An 8,738-nucleotide genomic window follows, 5' to 3' on the forward strand; every position below is an offset into this window, starting at 1 on the left:
ATTGTAAAATCTTTCTTCCAGGACATGGATACTTTTCCCTGATTTTCATTACAATCAGCAAAATATTGTAATCAAGAAAAAAGGTCTGATTTGAGAGCAACCTGTAAATTTTCGAGCTTCTAGCAATTTCTTTTTAACATTTTTTTTCCATATTTTTATGTAATTTATATTATTTTCATGTAAATCTTCCATCTTTTTCCATCGTTTTCCATCTCCGTTTTTTCCATGTCCATCTTTTCATGTAAATTTTCATGTATATTCCCTAGATTGAGAAATGGAAAATAGTGTAATTTTTATTCTAGGGAATGATACGGCACACATGATTGCGCTTTCGATGTCGTGATTGCTTCACCGTTCGTTAGATCGATAGTCACTGAAAATTTTCGACCAACCATGTTCATTTCTTGCGTAATCTTCTCAGCGTACCTCACGACTGTTGATTGATCCGAAAAACGGAAACGTGTTCAAAAGAAGGAATAATATTTTGACAGCTTGACAGTTTTCGCTTGACATTAATGAAGACACTTATCCGTCGACGCGTAACGCGCATCAGCGGAAGAGGCGGAAAAAGAGTAAGTACGTTAAGAAGGATAAGTAAGAAGTCAGCGTGCAACATTGATGCAAACAATCAATTAATTATTGGTGACCGCACCGTTACACATGAGCGGGTAAACCGCTTTACTGAATCGCACGAAATTAACTTAAAAAAAAAATACCTCGGAGAACGATATCTTATTTATCGTTCAACGTCAAAAACACGTCCCGTTTTAACGGATCGAATAATGTTCGATCAAGAAGAAGAGGAAAAAATACGGAGTTCCACAGCCATTATTCCAAATTGTGTAGCGAAGCGTTAATTGTCTCGAATCTCATATAGAATAGAGACTCGAATCCGCAGTTATATCCTCTGAGCTCGAACAAAAGCCGTCTTTTTCTCGCCCATCTGCAGCTCGGCCGGCGTCGCTGGAAATATAGATGTTAATATTTGTCTCCTGATTCTCACCTAAGCAGGTGTCGGGCATAAGCGCGTCATTGTTAGTTTTAAAATCGCGCCCACGCGCCCCAAATCTCCGATCTGTAGATCTTCCGTGCCGTCGCATATGTTCCTCGGCTCGGCATAATTTTACGTAATGGCCTGCCACAGCGCGTGCGTATCCCCGTGCGATGTGTCACACTATCGAAAGCACACATCGTCACGGTGAAGACGACCTCTCAAAGTAACGTCACAAATCAATTCACCACGCTCTAGAATTTTGCAGATCCACTTTTTTTCTCAAGCTGGTTGACCTAAATCTTATCTACAAATCTACAAATAGAACACTTTTTTTCCGAGCAACTCGATAATTTATTAGTTTTTTAAACGTGATTGACAGCGAAGGTAACCTTCGCTGCGTCCATGAATGCGTACCTTCTGCACCTTTTTTTCCAGACCCCCGTAGACACCCTCGTGAGACACTTCTTTAACAACTTGCACATTCTTTTTAGCCCGAGAAAGCGGTAAAATAAAGAATCATAAAAAAGTCGTTCACGGGTACGAAGTTGGTCGTCCGGCCTTGAGGAGTTGGATAATGGCCGTGCTCTGCTTCTCTTTCGCAAAGGGGCGCACATGTCGAGATATGCCTTGTTTAGCAGAGGGATAACATTGTTTACCCGATGCATGTAGTGACATGTAGATGTGCGAAAGATGTGCCTTCTGATTCCGGCCGATGGGTTTCGCAGTTCCTCCATCACTTTCTGTTTTTGACGGACACGAAGAATTCACAAGATTGTAAAGTGGTTTTAAGACGGGATCTCGGCCGTGGGAGGCACGACGAGGGCGCATACACGCTCGGAATTAAGCGCGTGTCTGCAATGTCAGCGTGCAGATCGTTGAGACCCAACTGACGCACGAGGAAAGCACGAGCTCGTATGCGGCCATTGGAGTAAACTTCAAAGTAAACGGCTCAACTCGTTAACCCCTACTTGCGATGTCAACCCTACCGCGCGGCCGATGGCCAATGGGAATGCTTTCGATTATTTAACCCACCTCGTAACGCAGGCTCACCCCGTTGCGTTGTAACCCTTTGCTGTAACCCTTTGCTATACCTGCCCAGAATAAACATCCCTCGCTTCTGGATTGGCGAGACTGTAGGAGGGTTGTCTTAGCTTCAACCCTTCAACCAAGCGAAACAATGTCCGTCGCGTCGACGTGCGTTCGACGTGCTGTCGAGCTGTGGAACGTTGTTGGTGTTAATTTCCATTTACATTTACATTCAGCGCACGGCGCGTCGGTATATTAAAATTCATACTGAAAGATGGCAATTGCAAGATTCCGATGCCGAAGAGGTTTTCATTACGTTGCAAGATACATTGTCTGATTTCTCCCGACGTACTTGAAGACGGAGATTGGAAGTCTTAAGCCTCTCGCCTCTCCGCGCGTGTTCGAAAACGCAAAACTGGCATTTTGGGGGTTGAGAGGAGAGTCATCCGCCGAGAGACAGACGGACGAGAAGACAAAGAGCCGTGCGAAGCGCTAATCGCGCTCGCGTGATGAACTCGCTCGCGCCTAAAGACCGCGATAATACGCGCTGAAGTGGCGAAACGTCTCTCCCGCGTAATTTTACGAGCGACTACCGCCTCTCTCGTCTTCCCGGTGAATATTAACGCTTGCCAGACGAAAAGCTACGCCGTAACTACCTAAACTCGCGGCGTCCGGGTAAATGGTGCTTCAAAAGTTTTCGGTATCGCGCGTTTACCAAGTTTCAAGCGGGGACGCATGATTAATGATGTCTAGATAATCGCGACTGAGCCAGTGGATCTAAGAAGGCCTTTAAAATAATCCCCATAAAATTACGCCCTAATGCCGCGACCATTAATCCTGCGTCTTATCTTCCGTAGGGCGTAGGCGCCTAGGAAACTCAACGGAGCGGCGAGTCCGCGCAAGTGCGAAAGCAGAATAGAGATTAGCGATTTAATCTGGAGAGAGAACCTCGCGGGGAGATCTCCTTTGCTTCCTCCCTCCCTCCGCACCGTGTCTCAGAATAAATTAATCGATCTTTCCTCGGTCAGTGCCGACGACCGAGCGCTTACGCTCTCGGAAACCGCCTGGCTCTTTCTCGTCTGATTCGGCACAGGTGTCCGGAATCTCGCCACGCGGGGAAGACAATCACGACGATGACGTCGTCGTGTCGCGGCAAGCGCGGAAACACCGCGCGAAGAATCGACCAACTGTCCCGCGAATTTCTACAAATCCCCCCCCCCCCCGACTTCCGCTGGTTTGTATGGCAATCGAGTTCTGAGCGAATCTGAGAAGCGCGACGCGGCGGTGGAGGCGCGGAAAAGTTCAGCAGCTTTTAAATACCACTCCCGAGGTGTGTGTGTGTGTGTGTGTGTGTGTGTGTTCCCGATGTAATCGATTTCGCGCAGCCTCGAGTTGGGGTTGGGGACGAATCTCCAGACTCGTCCCGAAGTTTTCCCTCCTCTCTTACCCTCCGCGCGCATTTAAGCCGGCGGCGCTGCCGGAATTAATTATTTAGGGGACAGAAATGGCACCCCTGTCCACCCCCTCGATTCTTTCCGCCTTCCCTGCCATCCTTGCGCGCTCCCGAGCTTTCTGGATCGTGGCGTTCGAGCCTAACCCGAGGGCGAAGATATAATTATGGGTGGTGGGAGGGCTTCAAGTATTCATGTTTTCATTACGGCGCGGGTCTTCGTTGAGCGCGCCCCGTGTGTGAGAGAGGAAGGGATTCCTCTCTTAAAAATACGCTCTTCCGTTCGCTCATCTCGCGGCTATTCTTTTCCCGCTTAGCTTCTCGTTATTGTCTGATCGATGCGTGCGACGAGAATAGATCTCGCCGGCGCGAAGCACCGGACGAGAGAGGAGCGCCTCTCTCTCTCTCTCTCTCTCTCTCGCTCGTCGGGAGAGCCGTTTCACACTCGTCAACGATATCTCAATACAATCGACGTCCGCGGAGATCCCGTTTGTTCTTGTAAACGCGGAAAAAGCCGGTCTTTGTTTCGAGTCGGGCGCGAAGCCCCGAAGATTGATTCGCCGGGCTGCCACTACGCCAGCGCGGCGTCACCACGGAAGTGGACCGCTTTTCGGGGAGGCTAATTTTTCTCGCCGCTGCGCGCCCTCGGCAGAACGCTCACGAGAGGAGCTGGACGAGAGGAGATTCCGCCGCGTTCCTCCGGTGTGTTTTTGCCCGGCCCGTTATCTGTTCTTTGTTCCAACGTTCTCGCACCCTTTGTCCGGATTCTCCCTTTCGCAACTTTCTCCCTCCCCCCGGCATTGTCTTCCTAAGAAAGAACTTCTTCTTCGCAAAATGTCGCAGTCCCCCGAATTAATCGACGGCGTTTTCCTCGGCGGGTGAAAGCCACGCGGCAGGGGGATCGGCCATTAAAAATTCCTGAATCAGTAGCCCCTTACTGCTGATTAACGGCCAATCCGCCCAGAGCGATCCTTCATCGAGAATCTGCGCTAAGAACGCGGGGGAGGTGTCGACAATTTATTACCGTTTCGTAATAAGCGCGCGCGCGCACTCGCGCGTAATATCACAGCGCGAAGACGGAGCCGACTTTGTCTCGCCGGATGAGACGGATATCGCGCGAGGTATTCCTCTCGCCGTGTCCACCTTTCGTTTGCTATCGCGCTGCTGAAAAGGCCACTCTGGCTAAAGCTTGAAGAACTTTTAACACTCGCCAGGAGGTAGCTACACCTGGGAATAGCTGGGGAATTGCTGAAAACCGAGCTAGCTGAAATCCGAGAACGCACGGAGAAATAAAGACTCTTCTCCACGATTGTGCGCGCCATTTTCGGACGCACTTTGAGCTTCTTAGCTCGCTATTCTTCTCTCCCTCGTCTCTCCGCCACCGACGTCGTCGTCGCCGTCGACTTAACCATTTTTCCTTGCGGCCGCTATTAATTACGTCAGAGCATCTTATCGATGGTCGTCAGCAAGTTTCGCGGCAGCTTTTAATGGAAAAGTTTCTGCCGCGATAGTACGCCGAGTCCGAGCGAATGAAAATGCAAACGATGCGAAATAAGTAGCACTCTAAAGTGCCCGCTCCTTGTTAGCTTTATATCATTTCGGGAGGTTAATTGAAAAACTTGCCGATTCAGATTCGCGGTCCCCGCGGCGTCGCGAACGGGAACGAGCGATATTACAACGAAACGGAGTCGCTCTTCTGGTCTAACGTCGAGACGCACACATTCTTCTCGTCTCTCTAGAAGCTTCGGCGGAGTTTCATGAAGCATCCTCAATGATACGCGCATCCGAGTAGTTGCCGGCGCGTCGTGACTAGTTCTACTCATGAATGCTAATCGGCCGTTTTTCACCGCCGTCGCCGAGCCCGAGACTTCTGCAGCGCGAGCGGCCGGCTGTTGAATATGAAAAATTATCCGACTGTCGTGACAGTGAGACATTTTTTCGAGACCAACTCTAGCGGCGCGAGTTGCCGAGCGCGGGGCATATTATTTCTGCGAAGTCTCGTGCGAGCCGAGCCGAGCCGGGCTGAGCGTGTTACGAGGGAGCTGATGGTGGATGGAGAAAGTTACATGGATACTGTAACTATCGATCGAATAGTCGGTGTGGACATAAGCGAGGGGTAGCTTATTGGTCAGTTGTGCAGCGCACAACCCCAACATGACACGAGGGGGTTGGCTGGAGCAATGGGGCGATCGTAGAAGGGGGTGTAACCCCATGCCAGCCTTGAGGGACGTCCCGAGGAGCAGATAGACGAAGCTCACCTCATTTTGCGAAATTATGGCTTCTGCTAGTTCGAAGGTTTCCTCTTGTTGTTCGATTGCGGACTAGCGCGGTGTATCGTATTACTTCTTCATGAGATCGCCATCTTTGGCGAAAGCGCGCTTCTCGCAGGCGCCGAGAGATGTGCGTGAGCCGAGCCGTTTGTGTGTATCATACAGAGTTTCCTTCGCACTCGGCAACGATCGGGCTCGATTTATTTCGTTGAAATCGATATCGGTCCTGATCGATTCAAAAGGGGACGCTTCTGACGGGAAAATTATTCGCCCGGTTATAGCGCCGCGTCTTTTTCCGGCAGCGCGCCGTGCGCAGCGACATACGTATACGTCGCGTGATACGAGAAACGTAAATGCGCAGGAGAGACATAATGGCGCAGGAAATATCGCCGGACAATTTCATCGACTGAAGAAAATTGCCGAAGGTACCTCGCGCGCGCGCATATCGGATAAATAAATAAATATAAGCGATAGACGCGCGCAGGGCGCGTCGCGCCGTGGCCGGTGTATATCTCATCTTGCGCGCGGTGTGCAAAAGTTTTCGATAAAAATTTAATGCGGCAGAATATCTCCTTTCTCGACGCCCGTCGCCGTATTCCGACACAAAGCCGACTCGGAATTCATAGAATATTTGATGGTGCGGTGCCGCGCTGACGATGGACTTGTCGACGGTCTGCAAGGCTCTTCCGTCTCTCTCTCTCTCTCTCTCTCTCTCTCTCTCCCTCTCTTTTCCCTTCCCGCCTCCCTCTCTCTCTCTCTCTCTCTCTCTCATATCTCTATCTCTATCTCGAGCGGGCGCCCTCCCTTCGCGAGAACTTCTTTGAGGTACGCGCCGAAAAACTTGGGCGACCCTCGATATAAAAGTTCGCGGGGATCGTGACCGCTGGATATCTGCGGATCAAGGTATATCTCCGCGTCGCGCATTATTCCCCGCGAGGGACCACCCCGCGAAAGGGCGAAAAGATCGATAGTCGTGGGGCACCGCCGCTGCCGCCGCCGCCGTCGCCGTCGTCGTCGTCGTTGTCGCCATCGTCGTCGCGGTGGCGGAGGCGAACTTTTGTTTCTCCGCGAAGCAGATAAAGCGCCCGGGGAATAATGGCGTGTCGCTTTCTTCCCTTCTTGTCGCAGGACCTCTCGCCCTTTTGTTCGTCCTTCGGAGCGGAGAGGAAGAGTTAATCTCCCAGTGGTCTATCGCCGGGCTTGTTTCTCGGACAAACTTTTCTTTTTTCCCCTCCTCTGGAATACGTTATCTCAACAACGAGCGGCATTTCTCTCGCCTAGATAACGTATTCGCTCGGAAAGCGTGAAAGCCGGAGATCCACTTGCGCCCGTCGGTAATTGTACATCTCCCTTGTATTTTCCACGGCTGGGTTGGCAATGAACATCACGAGGACGAAGTTTCCAATGATTTCAGCCCCATCCGCGACGTTATTATTATTATTATTATTATTATTATTATTATTATTATTATCTCAACGGTCGCCGAGACAGCTGCGACGAGCGGAAAACTCGAGCATACGCGTCAGTGTGTCACTTGCGCGCGCACACGCGCGAAGGAGGAGAAAAACGACGTCTCAGCGCATCGGTTCCAACAATGAGAAATAATTGGAGAGGGTTAACGCGCGATCGGCGAGGGAGGGAGGGAGGGATAACGCGAAACCAGCCGTGACGAGTTCACACAAACGGCGACGCGGCGTGGATCTGACGATCTCGAGGGGTTCCCCACGGTGCGACGGCCTCAGCTTGTGGCTTTTTCGGAAAATAATTACGCGTCTGCGTCCCGGATGAATCTGCAAGTTGCTTCTCAAACAAAGGGTGGCCGGGGCACGAGCCACGGCAACCCACTGGGAAGTACCTCCGACGCCTCCTCGCCGTCTATCGCGATGGCAGATTATACTTGCAGCATCATGCCGGCCCGAAGTCCTCGGGATCCTCGGCAGGAGGAATCCGGGGATTCTCGCGCCGCGCTGGTGTTAGCTAATTTTACGCCGGTGTTTTCTTCGTGATTCGAGGAACACTCTTTTCGCCTTCCTCCCTCTCTCTCTCTTCTCTCTCTCTCTCTCTCTCTCTCTCTTCTGCCCTCCGGAAGATTAATCGGCCCTCGGTCGGCGGCGCGTTGCTTCGAGCAACCTCGTTAAACCGTTCGTGCGTGCGGAGAACCCGCTGGAAAAGATTAATTGGGTCCGAGTTTGTTGCTCCGTTGTTATAGCTACAACTGTTGACTCGAACGCCGCTTCACGTCGGTCGCCGCCATGTCAATCCTTCAATTCCCGATAAATGTAACTCGTCGGCTCTCTTACTCTGTTCTCTAATTAAATGAAGTCTTCGTTAAAACGTCTTCACGTTCTATGCTGTTAATAATTTCACGTCTGAAGGAGATGTGAGACATTTGCGCGCTCGTCGTCGTGTCCCTTTCTCTCTTTCTTTTTCTCTTTCTCTCTTTCTCAGGTAAATCGATCGCACTCTTGCTCGGCGGAGAGGAGCGAGCGGAGCTGTTGATGAGACGAGAGCCCTCGTTTTCTAATTAAATAAACTCTGATACAACGTGATAACGCAGTTTTGCGTATCACGTTGCTTCCGCGTTGAAAGCGCGATTTACGCCACGGGATCGAACCAAACACACACGGCTTCTCAAAGCAGCTCGCTCGACCGGGAGAAGCTGCGTAACATTTGACTTTTTCACGTTGACCCTCTCGGCATTACTTTATGAGCTGCTCGTGTCTCCAACTATGTGACATTCCATCACGCTCTTTTAACTCCGTCGCAATGCATCGCCGTGAATTCTGGGGAACAGACCTCGGATGACCTTTGCTAATTACGGCAAATGTCAAGCATTGATCGCTGTCGACGCTGAGGAGCTTCGTCGTAGTGTAAGAGAGGGAACGTGCAATATCTTTATATATTATTTTACGCACGAGTCTCTCTTACGCACGAGGGTGATTCGCCAGCTCTGCCCAGCTGAATTATCCTCGCTGCTATAAGCGACAGAAAAAGAATA

The sequence above is a fragment of the Harpegnathos saltator genome, unplaced genomic scaffold (assembly GCF_003227715.2).
Source record: "Harpegnathos saltator strain DR-91 unplaced genomic scaffold, Hsal_v8.6 scaffold640, whole genome shotgun sequence".
Taxonomy (NCBI): Eukaryota; Metazoa; Arthropoda; class Insecta; order Hymenoptera; family Formicidae; genus Harpegnathos; species Harpegnathos saltator.